Source organism: Cajanus cajan, chromosome 4 (assembly GCF_000230855.2).
Source record: "Cajanus cajan strain Asha chromosome 4, NIPB_CcT2T_4, whole genome shotgun sequence".
In the NCBI taxonomy this organism is placed as follows: domain Eukaryota; kingdom Viridiplantae; phylum Streptophyta; class Magnoliopsida; order Fabales; family Fabaceae; genus Cajanus; species Cajanus cajan.
The window spans coordinates 67,492,432-67,515,568 of NC_138520.1; the positions used below are offsets into that span (position 1 = coordinate 67,492,432).

The following is a 23,137-nucleotide window of genomic DNA, read 5'->3' on the forward strand; positions in this document are numbered from 1 at the left end:
TTGTATTAATTTTTTTAGATAGTTATAATTCACATTTTTAGAATAATATTTTAAACATCATGTATATATAAATATATATATATAAATTATTTTTAAATACACATATATAAATATATATATATATATATATATATATATATATATATAGATGACATCCAATAATATTATAAATGTTTATAATATTAGGATTATGTATTTTTATATATAAGAAAATGCTACGATTGGAAATGTGCATATATATATATATATATATGCAGGGAATGTGCAACGTGACTACCAAAAATGTGTTGTGCAAAATTCAATACCGTGAGCATTACGTGACATAGTACCGTGAACATTTATCTGGCACAAGGACAAGGAATTAAAGAATTTACTCTGAACAGCTCAAAGATAAGAATTACCTTATCTGCACATGCTAGCAATACACCTGGGTCAGTGAATTCTTTCGTGCATCAGAGAATAACAATGTTCATAAATGCTTAAGATTATTTTCAGGGTAAATATTCCCCGTACAGCAGTAGATAAGTAGATAAGAAAAAAATTACAAAAGCGCTTACGAAACGGAAAAGGAAACCGCGCCTATAAATAGTGCTTTCACCTCAACGGAAAGTTGAAAAACAAGAAAACATTGTAACAACGGTGAGAAAAGAGAGAAAGAAGAGAGAAAGAGAGCGAAGTAAGAAAATTCCTTTTACACAACTTCTTCTTGATAAGTCTACGTTTCAAGGTAAGGGGGAGGAGAACCTTGTCTCTTTAAAATTTTATATACCATTATGTTTATTTATTTATGTTATTTTCTTTGTACATTTATCTAGTGAAGTGTCCATAACCTCATTTATTTGCTTAATCTATGATTATTTTTATCTATAATAATTGTTAAGGTGCTTATATTTTATATTGTTTAATTATTCTATAATAATTATCATTGTCATTTAATTAATTGGTGCTCTTAAAATATTTTATATACATATATATTATTTGATTAAAGCTTAAATAATGATAAACTCTCAAATTTATTTAGCGTGATTATTTTTATGATTGATTATAATATAATATTGTTAAATTGTCTTTGATTCGTTTTAAAGATAAATATTGTTCTATGGCCATAGAAGATAAAATTTGAATTATTTGTAGTTGGAGGTTTGACCTTGGGGATTTAAATGAGTAAGAAATGAAGGTGAAATATCCTATTGTTGATTAAGGTGAAATATCCTTTTATTGGTTTATATGATAATGCTCATTTATCCTAACTAGTCACTACAAGTTTAATTAAAATTTTAATGTTAATCATTATTAATATATATATATATATATACATATTTTTTATATTAATTATTGCTACACATGTTATGTGATTATAAATATTTATTTGAAAATCGTTCTCACTCCTTGTGTTTCTTGTGTAATAAAATCATAAAAATCATTAAATAAATATAGATGGATGTTCCAGCGATTCCCGCTCCTTTTCCTTCAGTAATTTCTTCAGTCTTCTCTGGTACAACATAGAGTGTTGATGCTCTAGCCAACTCAATAACTTTCAATGGAGTAGCTGTGTCTTCGTTCACTTTTTCTCCCTATCAAAAAATTCCTACGGTGATAGATGGACCTATCGTTGTTACTTTTTACTTACCCCCAGCAAATCATGTGAACCCTATCGTAAATTTGTTCCAACCACCCATGTAATTATTATAGAAGTAGAAAAAGAAAAACTATGATATGTAGGCATGTAATAATTTGTACTATATATATATATATATATATATATATATGTAAGGAAAGCAACTACGCGCGTAGTGGAAAATATTTATGGTATGGTATAATGTATAATATTATTATACATGTGTTTTCTAGCTACAAATATTATATATAAATTATTACTAAGATTAATATTAATACGATTAGCCGTTACATTTTGATGGTATTAGAGCAACATTCCATGTGTAACTTGGGAAAATGTGCTAACCATGTTTCTAGTATAATAAACTAATCTATGAATTTCAGATGGCAGGAAGGAGAAATACAGAACTGACTGAGGCTGTGCAAGCTATTAGGGACATGGCTGCCGCCTTGTTAAGGAATCAACGACCGGAAAGAATGGGAGAACCACAGGGACTGGTAGAATTTAGAAGCAATAAACCTTCCCAATTTGACGGAGGATATAATCCTGAAAAAGCTGAATTATGGATTAAAGAAATAGAAAAAATATTTCGAGCTATGAACTGTCCTGATAACCAAAAAGTGAATTATGCAGTATTTATGTTAGTAGGAGAAGCAGAATATTGGTGGGATAGTACCAGGAGATTATTAGAAGGAGGGGGAATAATCATTACATGGGAAGTATTTAGAGCCAAATTTTTTGAAAAATATTTTCCTAATGATGTTAGGAGGGCTAAAGAAATAGAATTTATGCAATTAAAACAAGGGAGCATGACAGTGGGAGAATATGCTTCTAAGTTTGAGGAATTAGGAAAATACTCTACTTTCTTTTATCACCCTGATGAGAGAATGAAGTGTATTAAATTTGAAGATGGACTTAGACCAGAATTAAGAAAGGCAGTAGGAATATTAGAAATCTCTGATTTTCCCACATTAATACACAAGTGTCGATTTTTGGAAGGTTTTGATCATAATAAGGATAATAGACCAAAATCTTTTGGCCCTCAATTTAATAAGAAAAGGAATAATGAAGGAAAACCTTATGATCAACCACAATGGAAACCCCAATCTTCTCAATTTACAGGAAATTTCAGTAGACCCATGAATAATCAAGCTAAGTGTCTTAAGTGTGGACAGGGTCATTATACTAAAGATTGTCATCTCAAAGGACCTGTTTGTTTCAAGTGTGGAAAGCCTGGTCATGTGTTTTCTGAGTGTGGACAACCAAAGGCGCACGCGAATACTTCTGGACCCAAAACGAGACCTCCTACAACTGGGAGAGTTTATACCATGACTGGAACTGAAGCTGCTCAAAACAACGATCTAATACAAGGTAAATGTTTCATTAAAGGCAAAACTTTAAATGTACTGTATGATTCAAACGCAACTCATTCTTTTATCTCCAATGATTGTGTTTAACACCTCCAATTACAAATTTCTTCTTTAGAGAATAATCTAATTGTTTCAACCCCTACAAACAAATTTGTAATTGCCAATAAAGTTTGTTCAGACTGTCCTATTTTTATTGGCGATAAAAAATTTCTTGTAAATTTGATCTGCTTACCTTTATCACAATTAGATGTGATTTTAGGTATGGACTAGTTATCTTCCAACCATGTTCTTCTCAATTGTGCAGAAAAGTCTATAATATTTTCTGATTCTAAGGACCTATTAATCTCATTATCCAAACCAATAAGCAAGTTTTCTTGGGGTAAAGTTCAAGGATATTTAATCTTATCCTCTATGGAAGCTAAAGAGGAAGTCAACTTGAAAAACATAGCTGTTGTTCAAAATTTTCCTGAAGTTTTTTCCAATGATATTCTTGGTTTACCACCTGACAGAGAGATTGAATTTTTGATTGATTTAATACCTGGAACTGGACCAATTTCAATGGCACCTTTAGGATGTCACCTTCTGAATTAGCGGAGTTGAAGAAACAATTAGAAGAGTTGCTTGAAAAACAATTTATACGCCCTAGTGTATTACCTTGGGGGGCTCCTGTTTTATTAGTTAAAAAGAAATATGGAAGTTTTAGGCTGTGTGTAGACTATCGGCAATTAAATAAGTTTACCATAAAGAATAAATACCCTCTTCCTAGGATAGATGATTTGATGGATCAATTGAGAGGAACCACTGTGTTTTCTAAGATAGATTTAAGATCGGGATACCATCAAATCAAAGTGAAAGCTGAAGACATACAGAAAACTGCATTTAGAACAAGGTATGGTCATTATGAATATCAAGTAATGCCTTTTGGAGTAACAAATGCACCTGCAGTGTTTATGGATTATATGAATAGGATTTTTCATCCATATTTAGACTATTTTGTGGTAGTTTTTATAGACGATATCCTAATATATTCTTGAACTCATGAATAGCATGAAGAGCACCTTCAAACTGTTCTCCAAATTCTAAAAGATAAACAATTGTATTTTGGTTAGAGGAGGTTAAATTTTTAGGACATGTAATTTCTAAAGATGGAGTGTCTGTGGATCTGTCTAAAGTAGAAGCAGTTCTACTATGGGAACCTCCAAAGACAGTAACAGAAATCCGTAGTTTTTTGGGTTTGGCAGGATATTACAGGAGATTCATTAAGGAATTTTCTAAAATAACTATGCCTTTAACTCAACTCACCAAGAAAGGACAACCCTTTGAGTGGACAGAAAAATGTGAGCATAGTTTTCAAGAGCTTAAGAAAAGATTAACCACTGCACCAGTCTTAGCCTTACCCAATCCTAATGGAAAATTTGTCATATTTTGCGATGCCTCAAAAATGGGATTAGGGTGTGTTCTTATGCAAGATAGAAGGGTAGTAGCATATGCTTCTAGACAATTGAGAGTTCATGAAAAGAATTACCCAACCCATGATCTAGAACTAGCTGCCATTGTTTTTGCACTCAAGATATGGAGACATTATGTGTATGGTGGTAAGTTTGATGTTTTTAGTGATCATAAAAGTTTAAAATATTTGTTTGATCAAAAGGAACTGAATATGAGACAAAGAAGGTGGATGAAATTTTTGAAAGATTATGATTTTGAATTACATTACCATCCAGGAAAAGCCAATATTGTGGTTGATGCACTGAGTAGAAAATCTTTACACATCTCTTCACTAATGATTCATGAGATAAATTTGATAGAAAAGTTTAGAGATATGAATTTATCAACTACAGTAAGTAAGGACAGAATACAATTGCATGCAGTTCAAATTACTAGTGACTTACATGGACAAATTGGTGAGGCTCAGGTAGTTGATAAATTCATTCAAAAGAAAAAGAGATTGTTGGGTCAAAAGAATGGTGAAAAGTTTGAAATAGATCAAAAGGGAGTTTTGAGATTTAGTGATAGGATATGTGTGCCTAATGATTCTGAAATTAAGAAAATAATTTTAGGTGAGGCACATAAGAGCAAGTTGAGTATACATCCTGGGACAACAAAAATGTATCAGGATCTCAAGAGAATGTTTTGGTGGCCTAAAATGAAAAAGGAAATAGCACACTATGTGGCTACATGCTTGATTTGTCAAAAGGCCAAGATAGAACACCAAAAGCCAGCAGGAATGTTACAACCTTTAGATATACCTGAATGGAAATTGGACAGTATAGCAATGGATTTTGTAGTTGGTTTACCACGAACAATTCATAAGTGTGTGATTCCATATGGGTTATCGTGGATAGGCTGACAAAATCTGTTCATTTCTTACCCATTAACATTAGGTATTCACTAGAGAAATTGACTAAACTGTACATAAGGGAAATTGTACGATTGCATGGTGTACCATCTAGTATCATATCTGACAGAGATCCTAGGTTTACTTCTAAATTTTGGAGAAGTTTACATCAAGCATTAGGAACTAAGCTTAGCCTTAGCTCTGCATATCATCCCCAAACAGATGGACAATCAGAGAGAACCATACAATCCTTAGAAGATTTATTGAGAGCTTGTGTGCTAGAAGATTCGGGTAGTTGGGATCAATATCTGCCTCTGATTGAATTCACATATAACAACAATTTTCACTATAGCATAGGTATGGCACCCTATGAAGCTCTATATGGGAGAAGGTGTAGAACTCCTTTGTGTTGGTTTGAGACAGGAGAAAATTTAATCTTGGGCCCTGAATTGGTGCAACAAACCACGGAAAAGATCAAAATGATTCAGGAAAAATTGAGAACGACTCAAAGCAGGCAGAAAAGTTATGCTGATAAAAGAAGACGACCTCTTGAATTTCAGGAAGGTGATCATGTATTTTTGAAAGTTACACCAACAACTGATATTGATAGGGTAATGAAATCAAAGAAACTCACACCTCGATTTATTGGTCCTTATCAAATCCTCAGAAAAATAGGTCATGTTGCTTACCAAATTTCTCTGCCTCCTTTTTTTTCTAATCTTCACAACGTTTTTCATGTGTCTCAATTGAGAAAATATATTTTTGATCCATCTCATGTAATAATGCCTGATACAGTACAGTTAAAGGATAACCTTACATTTGAAACAATGCCTGTACAGATCACAGACAGGAGGATCAAGCAGTTGAGAGGCAAACAGATTTCACTGGTAAAGGTCATCTAGAATGATGTTACTGGAGATGCTACATGGGAATTGGAAGAAAGAATCAGGGAAAACTACCCTTATTTATTCTTAGGCAATAAAAATTTCGAGGACGAAATTTCTGTAAGTAGGGGAGAATTGTAATATTCTAAATTTATAATACAATGTTATATTATATATATATATATATATATATATATTTAAAAATAATATTTCTTTTAAATTTTAGTTACCTTACTTAAAATAAAAATTGGTTGTATTAATTTTTTTAGATAGTTATAATTCACATTTTTAGAATAATATTTTAAACATCATGTATATATAAATATATATATATATATATATATATAAATCATTTTTAAATACATATATATATATATATATATATATATAGATGACATCCAATAATATTATAAATGTTTATAATATTAGGATTATGTATTTTTATATAAAAAAAAATGCTACGATTGGAAATGTGCATATATATATATATATGCAGGGAATGTGCAACGTGACTACCAAATATGTGTTGTGCAAAATTCAATACCGTGAGCATTACGTGGCATAGTACCATGAACATTTACGTGGCACAAGGACAAGGAATTAAAGAATTTACTCTGAACAGCTCAAAGATAAGAATTACCTTATCTGCACATGCTAGCAATACACCTGGGTCAGTGAATTCTTTCGTGCATCAGAGAATAACAATGTTCATAAATGCTTAAGATTATTTTCAGGGTAAATATTCCCCGTACAGCAGTAGATAAGTAGATAAGAAAAAAATTACGAAAGCGCTTACGAAACGGAAAAGGAAACCGCGCCTATAAATAGTGCTTTCACCTCAACGGAGAGTTGAAAAACAAGAAAACATTGTAACAGTGGTGAGAAAAGAGAGAAAGAAGAGAGAAAGAGAGCGAAGTAAGAAAATTCCTTTTACACAACTTCTTCTTGATAAGTCTACGTTTCAAGGTAAGGGGGAGGAGAACCTTGTCTCTTTAAAATTTTATATACCATTATGTTTATTTATTTATGTTATTTTCTTTGTACATTTATTTAGTGAGGTGTCTCTAACCTCATTTATTTGCTTAATCTATGATTATTTTTATCTATAATAATTGTTAAGGTGCTTATATTTTATATTGTTTAATTATTCTATAATAATTATCATTGTCATTTAATTAATTGGTGCTCTTAAAATATTTTATATACGTATATATTATTTGATTAAAGCTTAAATAATGATAAACTCTCAAATTTATTTAGCGTGATTATTTTTATGATTGATTATAATATAATATTGTTAAATTGTCTTTGATTCGTTTTAAAGATAAATATTGTTCTATGACCATAGAAGATAAAATTTGAATTATTTGTATATGGAGGTTTGACCTTGGGGATTTAAATGAGTAAGAAATGAAGGTGAAATATCATATTGTTGATTAAGGTGAAATATCCTTTTATTGGTTGATATGATAATGTTCATTTATCCTGACTAGTCACTACAAGTTTAATTAAAATTTTAATGTTAATCATTATTAATATATATATATATATATACATATTTTTTTTATTAATTATTGCTACACATGTTATGTGATTATAAATATTTATTTGAAAATCGTTCTCACTCCTTATGTTTCTTGTGTAATAAAATCATAAAAATCATTAAATAAATATAGATGGATGTTCCAGCGATTCCCGCTCCTTTTCCTTCAGTAATTTCTACAGTCTTCTCTGGCACAACATGGAGTGTTGATGCTCTAGCCAACTCAGTAACTTTCAATGGAGTAGTTGTGTCTTCGTTCACTTTTTCTCCCTATCAAGAAATTCCTACGGTGATAGATGGACCCATCGTTGTTACTTTTTACTTACCCCCAGCAAATCATGTGAACCCTATCGTAAATTTGTTCCAACCACCCATGTAATTATTATAGAAGTAGAAAAAGAAAAACTATGATATGTAGATAGGCATGTAATAATTTGTACTATATATATATGTAAGGAAAGCAACTATGCGCGTAGTGGAAAATATTTATGGTATGGTATAATGTATAATATTATTATACATGTGTTTTCTAGCTACAAATATTATATATAAAATATTACTGAGATTAATATTAATACGATTAGGCGTTACACAGAATACCTTATTTGAATATGTTGCTTTTATGATTGATTGGTGATGTAAGTCTATGTATATTAATTTGAGATATATATATATATATATATATATATATATATATATAAATATAGATATAGATATAGATGGTTGTATGTTAAAATTGTTGAGATGTATTGGTATGCTATAAATTTATGAATATTGTTAGATCAATATTGACTTGGGATAATGAATATAGATGAATCACTACAAGAAAAATACAAAATAGCGACCAAAATTAGCGACCGAAATATAGATTGCCTATTAGTAAGAATCCTTACACAAGTGAGTTTGAGAGGAAGGTGCAGACGCTTCAGATTGAAGCAACTTACCATGCTTCAGGTATGTCCCTTTCTTTTGTTTAGGGTTTGGTAACTTGTTCTTGTCAGAGCTTGTGGGTGCCCTCTTCTTCCTCTGAAGAGCCACATTAAGGGACCTGCTCCTGTTTCAGATCAAGGTTTCTATTGCTTTTTGTGGTGTTGTGGTTTTTGCGGTTTGCGTTTTCTGAATATGGGTGTTGTGGTTTTTGCATTTTCTGAATGTGGAATATGCTGTTACTGTTTCAGATATGATGTTACTGTGAGAGTCCCGCGGATAAGCTTCTCATATACTTGACCTTTTACATCAACGTTGCTCTCAAGAGGCTTGAAGGTTGCAGGACCTTGGCTGAAGGAACCAAGGCAATCATCAACTTGGGCCTCGAAAAGGTTCCTGTCCCCGGCGAGTCTGGCTTTCCATTTCCTGGGCTTTTCCCCCTTCTTCAATCACAAAAGGAAACAGGTGAATCCTGTGATAATTACTCCTCCACCTTGATGTTCTTATTAGTAGATGGATACGCTTAGTTTAATCATATAAATATCTTCAACATGTTAATGTGTAGTTTTATTTAATTGGTGCCCACCTTCCAAGAACTGTGATATATTATAGTATGTGAATGGGTTTTGCTATTCATTGTCTTTATTGGTTCTTTAACCATTTCTCTTAGGACAATAGTTAGTAAATTGTATTTGAATAATTCCTTAATTATTATATTTCAATCAATTCCTTACCAAAGATTTGATACCATCTGGACATTTGCCGGCTTAGTACACTTTAAACTTACATGATCAAATGAGCGGTGTCTAAGCCTCAATGTCTGGTGTTGTTTGAAGGACAACAAATTATTCTTTTTGAATTTTGGGTACACACCCAACAAGGAATGTCTACTCTTTGGCAAAAAAATGAACCATTTATAGTACCTTCCTTCCATTAGCTTTTACTAACCACTAAAGGTGTGTTTGGAAAAAACTTATATAGAATGTAACATACATTAGCTTCAATGACACAAGGTAGTTCTTTCTCCGTTTACTGCTTTGGAATTCCCAGACTTCCATTCAGAGGCTTTCAAATTGCAATCCACACACACACTAAGTGACTTTATGTGGCTGTTCTAATCCAAATTTCGCCAGACACTTGGATAACATATAATTTATGATTTATTGTCTTTGCAGTAATCTGACAGGGAACAAGCTTTCTGGTCCAATTCCTATGGCTCTCAAGGATAAGGCAGATAAAGCTTTGCAATTAAGGTTCGTAGAATAATATTTTATATTCTCTGGTTCAATTGTTGTCCAATGTCCACCTCTTGTTTCATTTGATTTTTTCTAGGTCCTTTGTTCTGATCTTGCAACTTCATTTAAATGTTGATTGTAACAAGATTGTGTTTTATTTTATATTTTTTCATTCATGTACATCGTTACTTAACAGTAAAAAATGGTGGATGCTCATAACCCGTCTCTTCGATGAAATAATTTGCAATTCCTCTGCTTCTTTCTATTCACTTTTCTACTTTTTCTTCTTGCATAACCAGATGTTGCCCTTAGCTTAGCTTTTAGTTGAAACTATATTTTCAATGTATTACTTGATGACACAGGATGCTTGATCAATTGCTGATTTCTAAGTGAAAAATCGTTTATTCTAACATAGGATTGATGTTTTTTTTTAATTTCTTTTTATCACAATTCTAAGATTTCCCCTCAGAATAAACTAAAGTTTAACCGAATGGTAAGTAAAATTTGATTAAAGATTTTTTGTTGTTGTTAAGATTCGAATTTGAACACTGTACAAACAATTCTATATTGAATTAAACATATTAGCCGCTTCTACCTTTTTTATTTTATTTTTTATTTTATGTGTGTTTCTTTATTCATTAAGTATATGCTCTATATAATCTATATGTTATTGGTTGAGTCATGAGTGTTTAAATTTAAATCCACGATAAGACTTTTTATTTTATTTTATTGCATGTGTTTATTGTCATGGCAGTTGCTTGGCGTGCACAATGGTATTAGTCGAAAGAATTAGACTGTGATACCATATAAAATGGTATCTTGTGCCATGTTTGTTATTGCCTTATGTCAACATATATACATGTGCAAGCTATAAGCCATATCCTACAATCATGCCTAATTATATGTTAACAGAATCACTAGAATTCTTTATAATCAATATCCAAAATTGATTACTTTAATTTTACTCGTTTTAAATAGTTTGACCACCTCCTGTTTTTATATATATAGGCACCCCTTAAATATATATAGGCACCCCTTAAATAGTGTGAAAATAGAAGATTCCTTTATAGTGACTTTTAATTACTACTTAATTGTATAGTTAGTGAAAAGACAAAGATTAAGTGTAGTAATTGAGTTTTTTTTTGTTATATTTTTTAATCAAAATAATCACTCATCGAACGAAGGTTGATATAAAACGACAACACCAATTTAAAGGTATTAAGACGAAGCTCTAATGAAAAGTAATTTCACCTAAATTTTATCGTTATTGAAATGCCTTATTAACTTTTTGGGGGCTATATTGTCGTTTTGGCTCGTACAACCGTGCTCGTGTGTATAGTTTTTTTTTTTTTTGTATATTTTTATAATGATATTAAGAACTAAAATGAATAACATTTTACATATTTTAACTAAAAATAATGTTCAGTTAATCTAATTCTTTTGCATATTATTTTTAAAGAACTAACTACCTACATTGGTGATGATTGTGCATTTTTGTATCTTAATTATACAATAGCTTTTATAAATAATTATATATTAGTTTAGCCAATTTTAGTAGTCAGTGGAGATTGTATTCACTTTTCATACTTGAATTTCAAGTACATAGGGTCTAAACTCATTATTTTGACTCTACTATTAAGTTTCAACTTATGATAAGTTGTAGGTAGTTTGCATCAATGGAAATTCCCGAGAATCGAAGGTGGATGTATAATAGATTGGATGCTACTACGCCATCTCAACATTGACCCTTTAAGGCCAACCCCTCCTGCATCGAGTACTACCCTAGATGATCCTGACCATGCTGTTGATGATGCTCTTGATGACATAGCAGAAGACCCTTAATTAAGCTTCTTTATTTTACTTGTTTCAGGATATTTTATTGTATTTGACTATTACTTTGTTCAAGTTTAAATGTTTTATGTTATTATTGTGTTTTTAGCATACTATATTGACATACTTATATTTTATTAAGTTTTCACTATAATATAAATTTTTTTCGATAAGATTTTGTCTTTTAGTATGTTCTAGTTTATTATTATAAATTGTGTAATAAATATATTGTTAATTTCATATTCGTTAACAGGTATAAATTTATAATTAAAAAAGAATTTAAAAATACTGGTATATTTTGGCGACCGAAATAGCGACCAAAATTATCTGTAGCTAATTCAAGTTATTAGCGACCGAAATAGTGATCAAAATAATTGGTAGCTATTTCAAATTTTTAGCGACCGAAATAGCGACCGATTTTATCCGTACTTATTTTAGCTTTTTAGCTTTAGCGACCGAAATAGCGACCGATTTTATCCGTAGCTATTTAAGTTTTTTAGCGACCGATTTAGCGACTGATTTATAAAATGTTTTTATTAAATAAATACAAAAATTAGCGACGGAAATTGCTACCAAAATATTCGGTCGCAAAATTGGTCTCCAGAAGTTAGGAGACCAAAATTTTAGCGACGGATTTTTATTGGCTAGCGACTGATTTTTCGGTCGCTAAATTGCGACGGAAAAAATTTCGGTCGCTATTTGAAATAGCGACCAGGGTTTTAGCGACGGATTTTTTCGGTCGCTATTTCGGTCGCTGAATGAAATAGCGACTGAATTTACCTAAATAGCGACCGATTTTGGTGGTCGCTATTTCGGTCGCTGAATGAAATAGCGACTGAATGTTATTAAGGTGAATGCTGAGAGTGCTTGAGACACTTAGGCATAACGTGTTGATCTACTGAGGTGTTAATGTTGAGAATGCTATAAACATTGAAGCATGTTTATTGATTTAGGTCTAAAGGAGAGAATTTCTTGAAAGGTGAATATTCCATTGTGTGTCATTGGTGTGGCGTTCTAGGAGACCAATTGTTGAAAATCTTCATTGAGTAAGTGATAACTCTTAGAATGGATTATTGAGTCTTCTCTAGGTCTTTAATCAATATTAGAGTAAGGTATATAAAGTTGAAGACTGCCACCCGTAACTGATTACCAGAGAGGTACATGGTATCGTGAGGATAGTTAACATGTTAATCCCACAAATGACTTTGTTAATGCATGTCAATATAAAGGTAGGCCCACACCTAAGCTATGTTATACCTGATGGTAGTATTAGACTTTCATAGTCTAAGTGGCGACATCCAAGAAATCAGATGATGTGGATTATTGATCAATTTAGCTATCAATTTATAGCAAGTGCGTAAGGTGTGAAAATGATTGAATTGATTCGATAGAATCAAGTCATTTAGATTGCTTAAGTGTTGTAGGAGATCTTCATAGATGAATGTGTAATGACACATTAATTGAGATTTGTGCATATGATATGTTGTGATTGATGTTGTTCATATGCATTGGTGCCTATATGGTTGTATGTCATGATTGTGGTGTAAGTTTGATTGCTTGAATTGTTGTTTTTCAAATTAGTTGATGCCATGTTGATAGTTGTATGATGTGAACTATATGAGGTGCATGTTGAGTGGTTCACATGTTATTGTTGTTAGTATTTTTGTATTTCATATATACTTGTTATATGTTAATCTTTTTAAAATCTAATTTACGTACCCTTGTATATTTATCGATGATTGGATTATCATGATCACAATTTCATGGAAACATGACAAGGTTAACTGAAAACGGGTTGAAGTGTTATGAGGCCATGTTGGTGGATGGCTTGTGGGACTTTCTTAGACAGAGAATCAATCATTATGAATTTGGTAGGTTTAGAGATCTATACTTAAATGTTAAAAAATATATAAATAATGCTTTAATTTAATTTTTAAGATTATAAAATTATAATATTAAATTTAATATTAATTTATATTATTTATTATTATTATTATTATTATTATTATTATTATTATTATTATGTTATTAATACCGTTTTGATCATATTCAATCATAGTTAAATCATTGAATCTTGAACTAATTTTTAAATTAATTTAATGATTGGTCTAATTTTAAAAAATTGATTAAAATAGTTAATTTTCATGATCTATTTGTAAAAAAAATATTTATACTATCAATCAATCAAAAGTTATTCCTTAAATGAATTTTAAAATAATTATTTTAAAAGTTAAAAAATTTAATTAATTAGTATACGAAAATTTGTAATTAGATGATAAATTATGTAAAATAACAGATATTTGTTGTCTATACATTTCAATTAAATTCATATGAAAATATGTCTGTCATGAAATTAAAATAAAAGCTTATTGAGAGGGAAAAAATTAAAATAGAAACGAAGTTTGAATTGAAAAAATAGAAGAGAATTTTGCAGCTATATTTGAGTTTTCTTTTGTTCACATCTATTTTTTTTTCTTTCCTCTTCATTCAAATACAATATAAATAAATTTTAAAAAATTCTTATCATTTTCTTAATTTAGTTCCATTTAAATATATATATATATATATATATATATATATATATATTGGATTAAACGTTTTTAATGTATAAATTAAGTTTGCAAACCTTTAAAATATTTTTATAATTATCCATCATTTGAACTAATGAAATGAAGTATCAAATATTTTTAAATTTTTAAAAATTTGTAGACTTGATTTTTTTATTAAATTTTTTTTAATTTAACGATTGGACATTAAAATTTGATGTATAAAATAAGTTAATTAATGAATTAAGTCTTATTTAAGTGAATCTCTCTATATATATATATATATATATATATATATAAAGAATATGTGCAATATTGTGGGAAAAAGCTGGCTGCAAGCACTAGCATGCATATATATATATACATTACTTTGTTGACTTAGCTTCCAAAGTAATGGATTACATATGTCATAATTCTAAAGGAAAAAAGACGCGTTCATATATATATATAAAAAGTAAAGATATAGTTTATATAATTTGATTTTCTTTACATGATTTCTCATTTTTTTTATGCATGGAAAGCATTATATGCATGGTCATAGCTAGTGGGTGATTTTATTAATATTCCCAGCATCAACGCGTTATTCGTCAAGAAAGACAGGTAAGTAGGTAACACATTTGATTAACGCAAAAAGGCCAGAGAAAATGTTGGCTTGATCATTGACTCGCCTTACTATACAATTCTAACAAACATGCATCTATGTGTACTTTTAATTGTCTTTTTGAACGTTGTTATCTGTCACGTACAACTCTAGTTTTTATCACTTTGGATTGTTCTATAGTTGACGATTTTTTACTCATTCACAGATAAACTAATAATCATTTTCTAAGGCACCACAAATTACGTTCACTCACTGTCTTCAAACAGTGTTTAGTCAATGAATCAATAATTGGTGCATTATCTTTATCGTTATTATATGTATATATAAAAGAAAAACTACAACATCTATATTTAATATTTTATAAAAGACTTATTTGAATTGAGTATGATTACTAAGTGTTTAGAAGAATTTGGGATCTCTAATCCTGGTGGATGCTTACGTGAGAAAGAAGGTCTCTTTATAAGTAACAACTACGTACGTGCCATTGGTGAGAATTGAAGTAAAACCTATATATATATATATATATATATATATATATATATATATATATATATATATATATATATATATATAGTGTAGGAGTCTGGAATGAGCATTTGTTGGTTACATGTATATATATATAGACATTTATTCAACACAACTTTATATTTAGGACTCAATTAATAAGACATTGATCTTAATGATACTAAACTCGATCCTTTTAAATGATATTGCGACAAGTTTGAGTCTTTAGATAAATAAAAATTGTCATTGAAAGAAGTAATTTTATTTTAAGGTAGTCATCCAAATTTTTTAACAGATCATTAACGATATACTAATAATGTGATGATTATAGAAAGAAAAAAAATCTTTCATGACTCAAATTTAAGATTAATTAAATTATAATGATTTGATGTTAGTTGAACGTTATATAAAAGCTTGTTTAAGATTATTCGAAAAACAATTCTTCAAAAACATTTATAGGAGATGAAAATCAGAAGAAACAAATGAAATTAATTTTCTTATAAGTTAAAACTAGTCGATACATAAGCTTATTATTATTATTTTTTGAGAAACAAGTATGAAAAAAATTTTACAAATTTTTTTTTTTGATAAGCCAAGAATTTATTAATCTCAAGAAAATTGTGTACAAGCACTACAAGAAAAAGTTAAATTTCCGATGGATAATTTCCCACGAAATTTTAAATCCGTATGAAATTATTAAATAAAATATAAGCCAATTATTTTTCAAATGCAAGCAATCCTGATCTCATCGATACACACAACAATGCACTATAAAATATTTTCATTATTATATGGGTGTTTTCAAAATATAAATATATTGTAATGAATAAGATAAATATAAATCTGAGTGAGTGAGGTATGACTTACTTATATATAATTATATGTTTAATTAGGTTATTATAAATTATAAATTAATTAGCGTAAATGTGTTTTTTTTTACTTATCTTGAAAAATACCAACACATGACGTCCAAATTTAAGAATAACATATCTTTTCTTTAATTTTTAAAAATCACCCATCTCTTTGAAAATAACGTTATTAATTAAATAAGGGGGAAAAAAGTTAAATTATGTTCTGCAAATCATATATATGTATCTATCATTTATTTCTAAATTATATCCAATACTATGTTATTTTCATGAAAACTTTCATTGATCTTCAATTTTGAAAATAAGATTTTTTTCAATTTATTTTTAAAATTATTACTTAAATTTAATATATTTTTTAAATCACAGTGTGCATGATATTTAAAATAAATTTCAAAAAAGTTGAAATAATGAAATAAGAGATCAAATCTCATTTAATTATTGATATTTGTATTAATAAATTATTTTCTCTTAATAGTATATAAATAGTATTATCTTATATAAGTAGTTGTATGTGTCACTTAAATAAATAAATAAGAAAATTAATACTCACTTAAAAAATTGAGAAGAGATATACGTATGACGTTATTGAGAAAAACTTCAACTAGGGGTTAATGGAATTTTTTCTAGATTAAATCTTCTTTATTTAAAACTTAAAACATTAAAGTTAAAATAATTACACTAAATAATTATTTTTTTTCCTAATAAATATGAGTATTTAAAACTTCAATGAATCTATATATATATATATAAAGTAGAGATAAAGACAGAGAAAATGAATGGAAGAAAATAGTTAAATATATAGTTATTTGATTATCTATAATAATAGATAAAGGAAAATATATGTCATCTTGTAACTGATTTTGTCTAAAAAATAATAGATAATCATACCCTTAACTGATTTTTATTTTATATATTCTAATTTTATTTGTAATAATATGATTATATATTTAAATAGTTTAATTTTAATAATTTTTTAAGTATATTTTTGTCTTTTCACTTAAAATATTTGAATTTCTATATTTTAATTTGAATTATTTTTTAAGTATATTTTTGTCTTTTTGTCTTAAATTTTTGAATTTATATATTTTAATTTTAATAATTTTTTATTTCTATTATTTATTAATTCTTTTCTTTTTTAATGTTTTATAACATTATTAAAATTTTATAATTTTAATCTCTATAATTTTATCTTACTTTTTATTTTATAAATATAATTTGGATTATTCATTTTATAATTAAATTAATTTTTTAAAATTTTTTATGAGTTTACATTCTAAGAATGTATTGAACCCCTCAATCGTTGATTATTAGATAGCAACAACATGGATATTCTGATTATTAGACATTATGTTATAGTTCTACTGATCGTACTATATGTTATTTTTAAATTTAAACTCCTAAACTTTATTTGTTATGTATGACATTTTATTTTGTATGAATGAACTTATTTTGATTTACATAATTATGATTGATTTAATATCTTTAAATAGGATAATTATTTAATACAAATTTGAATTTAAAAAAAAGATAATTTTTCATGGCGTGTGTTGAATTTTATTGATCCAATTAATTGTTAAATTAAAAATTATTGAATTTTACTAATAATTAATATAAAAAATTAATTAGTTTTTGAATAAATTATTTGCTAATTAACAATATAATTAAAACATTAATTATTTTACATTATTTAACTAAAATCTTATTGACAATTTACTATATGATCTTAATATTTTTGTATAACTAATATTTGGTTTTAAATTTGATATGAGAATATTATATATAATTAGATAAGATTTTAAGTTAGTATTTTATTAATAGTTGATAATTAGAAAAAAAAAACAAGGATAAATACATTTTTTGAATTTTATATGTTTGATTTAAGGTAAATAAATATATTAAATTAATTAATAATTTATTTAAAATATTAAAATTTAATTTATAAGTATGTAATAAATAAATATTTATAATTTTATAAATTATATTATCATTATAAATTATAAAATTAAATAATTTAAATTATAATTTTAAATAAAAATAAGTAGATGTTAATTATAAAAGTAAGTACATATAAATAAATAATAATTAAACATATTATTATTATTATTATTATTAATTATTATTATTTGTAATATAAAATTATTATATATTATTATTACAGTACAAATATGAGATTGTATATTTGAGGATAACTTAAATGAATTAATTTGTACAAGTTATACTGACAACATACATATACATTTTGGTAGCCTACTCATCAGAACTTCACAGTTAAGCGTGCTTGACCTGGAGTAGTACAGAGATGAGTGACCTTCTGGGAAGTTTCCCAGAAATTGCACAAATAAGGATAAAACACGCTAAATAATGAAATATCGTGAAATAGAATCCTTGAGAAGCTAAATATGAGGGTTGTTACATTAATAAATTTATTAAAATTAAAAAAATATATAATTTTCACGAAAAATTCCTTCAGGGTAATTTCTCACGGATAAATTCGTGGAAAATTTCCCACGGATAAATCCGTGGGAAAATCCGTCGGAAAGTTACCCACGGATAAAAATCCGTCGATAAATATTTCAGACGAGCAATTTACCGACGGATTAGTGTCTGTCGGTAATCCGTCGGAAATGCACTATTACCCACGGATTTTTGGCATTTCCCACGGATTCTGGCCGTCTGTAATAGCAAATTTTCTTGTAGTGAAGAAGTGCGAGTCATAATTAAAAACAAGATGACCCAAAAATAAGAAAAAACAAATTTAAGGGACACTTGCACAGGATAAGGGGTTCATCAACCATTATGGAAAAGAAGAAGACACCATTCTAGCAGTCGTACACCACTCCCACGATCTCAACTGAGCCATGAACACGATCTCTTCCACCTTAAAGAGTTTGTCTTTGAAAATGTTATCATTTCGAGCCTTCCATAACTGCCATATACCTGCAAACCAAACAAAGGACCAAACTCGCTTAATACCCTTACTGCCACTCACCAATCTCATATATTGATGACAAAAACTCCTAAGTTCGTTGATAAGCACCCCTGACACTCCCCACCAAGCGTATAATATGACCCAAACAGCATAAGCCTTTGGACACAAGAAGAACAAATGTTTGCTGGACTCCAAGCCCTCTTTGCAAAAAACACAACCATTTTGTCCTTCCAGATTAACCTCTCTCAAAAGGAGGTTATCCCAGGTAGGTAACTTGTCCGCTTCCAACTGCCACACTAAAACTTGAACCTTAGGAGGGATACCTTTGACCCATATCGTATCATAAAAAATGTCTACTTGAACATGGTTTGACTTTGCTAAAATCTTATACGCAGATGCCACCGAATGTAAGAAATTTTACAAATTAACATAAACTAATTTTAACTTATAAAAAGAATTGTTCCATTTTTTTTTACATTTTTTCTCTTATAAATATTTATTCAAAACTTATTCCAACATAAATATAAGCTATAGAATAATCAAACACTTAAAAATTTATATGACAATATATCCTAACCGATTATAAAATGTGGACTCGATTTTGACTAGTTTTACCCGCCGCTTGAGAGATTAAAACCCGCATCAACAATCGAGACAGGACGAAATGAGTTTGGTTCAATAAGTTCCACTTTGTCCAACATTTCACACTATCAAATATTTTTATTTAATCATAACAATAATTATATTAAATATTTAATAAACTTGATGATATGATGATTTTTTTTAAATATGAATAAAAAAATTATCTAACTACACATAATAGGGCGTAGTTTTAATAATTTCTTGCATGACGGTTTGTTCATGCGGTGACCGGTAACTTACTCACCCAGTATTTTTCGAGTTGCACTACATATCATATCATGCTTAATTAAACATTTGTAAAACTTTAAACAATAATTATTTTGGAATTATTAGAAGTATTAGAAATTAGAAAAATTAATTAAGGTTTGAGGATTCCAAAATTTAAAATCATATCGTATATATGGTCAACAAAATAATAATAATAATAATAATAATAATAATAAATATTTTAATTTTTTTATATTTTAAAAATAATAAACAAATTTTAAATATCCTTAAATATAGAAATTAATATAATTGTATTTTTTTACTCTCTTTCTGTTTATATATCATTTATTGAGAGAGAAAATATGTATATATTATCAAGTCAAAATAAAAAATTATTTAACAGTTACTTTTAGGTAATTAAACGTATTTAATAGGATGTGTTTTAATTAGATCTGTCAAAATTAATCTGATGAGAATAGACTTCTTAATTTTATGTCGGAAAAAAACTTGGCCAAACGTAGATTAAGTTGGACTAATAAAAGTTAGACCCGAAAAGTAATGGTTTATTTGGCCGATGTTTTTCTTTTTGGTAAATTATATATAAAATTAATTATAAAAAAAACATGTGTATAGAATGTACAACAAAAAAAATCATTAAAAGGTTAATTGTTTTAGTTTTAAAATTAAAAAAAAAAATTCTATAAAAGGACAACTGCATCAGCAGGTTTCACAAACAGCTATATATAACTTTCATCGGCACATTTTTCCATCTTGATAAATACATTTTTATTATTTTTCCACCTATTGGTTATAGGATTTACGTACTTACGAGTGATGATTGATGATGATAAACATACACCCCTCATTTTTATGTGGATTAGGGTGGAAAAATAGGAAATGGGAAATAAAGTTGTACTTGTAGAAAATGCTTAAATTTATTTTAAATTTGATGAAAATTTCTGGCTTGATTGAAAATGGATGTAAGTATTACTTGATTATTAAATCAGGTACAAGATATACATTAATATATACTTATCTATCATGTAATCCTTATTTTATATTTTTAAGAAATTTAATTCATTTTTTTATAATTAAATTGAAATTTATATAATTTTTTTTAAATATTTTAAATATATGTTTGATGAGATTTAATTAATGTAATTTTGTAATTACTATTTTAAGTTAGAATTTTATAGTATATGTTTTAAGTATTTTACTTTAATTAATTTTTAGATATATATGAAACAAATACAAGTATATATAATACAAATATAAATATATATGATACTTGATGAAGACAGAGACAAGGACGACATAAATTTTATATTCGTTGAATATGAAAACATGAATGAATATAGCGTACAAAATCATAAACAGGAATGGAAATATAAAAACTTGCACCCACTCTATCTCATTGTCATCCTCATAAAAAAAATAAAGATAAGAAGCGACAAAAAAACAAAGGTAAAATTATTTAATACAATGCATAATGTGATAAAAATTAACACAAAATGAGATGTTAAGAAAATACGGCAGACATAAGATTAAAAAAATATGTATATATTTATATTTTCTCTATTTAGAAATTCTAAATAATTACCGAGTTCCAAATTCACTAGTCACCCATCAACTATTTATGGTAATGAGAAAGCGAGTCATATATTGTTTTTTCTCCTGCTATATGTATCTCTAATTAGAGACTAATTCTATTTGTGATAGTATAATTATTGCTAACTCAATGAAAGAATGAATAATATGAAGTTAATTGGACAAATTAATTTAAGTACAATATTTGAGTTTTATGTATTTTTAATATAAAAGTTATATTATTAATTAATCATAAATTATATTAAGTACGATTTTAAGGTAACTATTATATAAACCAATAAAATTAACATATAATATGACAATTATAATTGGATGACATATTAATTTCAATGTAAAATTATATTTTTGGTCTCTCTAAAATATTCTACCCATAATTTTTGTCATCTTAATTTTTAATTTTATAATTTTAATTTCTCAATGTTTTTTCCCACTACAAAGTGTTTCATCAGTTGATTATTAAAGTTGTAACATTGATCATAGTTTGATATTTGAGTAGATATAAGAAGATAATAAATACTAATATTTTATATTAATTTGAACTTTTATATCCATTTTTATCTTATTTCACATTTTTTACACTTTTATGAAATAAAAATGAGGATTAAAAATTTAATTTAGCATAAATATTATTAGATACTATTACCATGTTATTTACTTAATATTAGTTATGATTAATGTTATAATTTTAATAGTTAATGAATAGACTTTTATTGGTGTGAAACTAAAATTGTGAATTTTATAAAATTTCAGAACTAAAATTGTGAAATTAAAAATAAAAAAATCATTCTAGATTGAATATTATAGGGTACAAAAGTAAAAATTAGCCAAATTCATAATACTTTAAATGATTTTAGTGATGTATATATTTTTAATTAAAATTTAAATTATAACATAACATGCATTTCGCATAGAAAGTTTTAACATTAAAAGTTACTACTAATTATTCAGATAAAAATTGAATTTAATTGGAAAACTAATAATGAAACACTTTATATTTAAGTATTGTTTATTAAACATTTAAACTAGTAATTTTTTACCAAATTGGATTGAGGCGAGTGATAAAAAATTAATTCTTTAATTAATTAAGAAGTCAGAGATCAAATTCTAACTCTTACAAATATATAAAAAAATCAAACTAATATTGTCTATTAAACTTCAAAAGAGATTAATATATCTTCATATTTGATATGAAAATCCTCCTTAATAATGAAAAAGAAATTAATAATTTTGGTTACTCATAACTGATAACTGTGCTTTCATTAGGATATATTACTTCTAACATAGTGATATATATATATATATATATATGAAGAGAGATTCGTTTATTCTAAAAATAAATTTATATAAATTTGTTTCGTTCAATAATTTATACTTTACATCAAATTTTAATGATCCAACTATTGAATTTAATGTTCTTAATGTATAGATCAAATTTACAATATTTTTAAAAAATTTAAAATTCATTTGATAATTCGTTTTATTAATT

General features: G+C 27.5%; 1 long non-coding RNA gene across 1 annotated transcript; it reads left to right on the forward strand.

Moving 5' to 3' along the window:
- The first annotated feature begins 7,910 nt into the window (after positions 1-7,910).
- Positions 7,911-12,070, forward strand: LOC145957100 (uncharacterized). The gene is made up of 3 exons (XR_014433521.1): positions 7,911-9,145; positions 9,856-9,933; positions 11,579-12,070. It is a non-coding gene; the product is annotated as an uncharacterized LOC145957100 (long non-coding RNA).
- Positions 12,071-23,137: the final 11,067 nt, after the last annotated feature.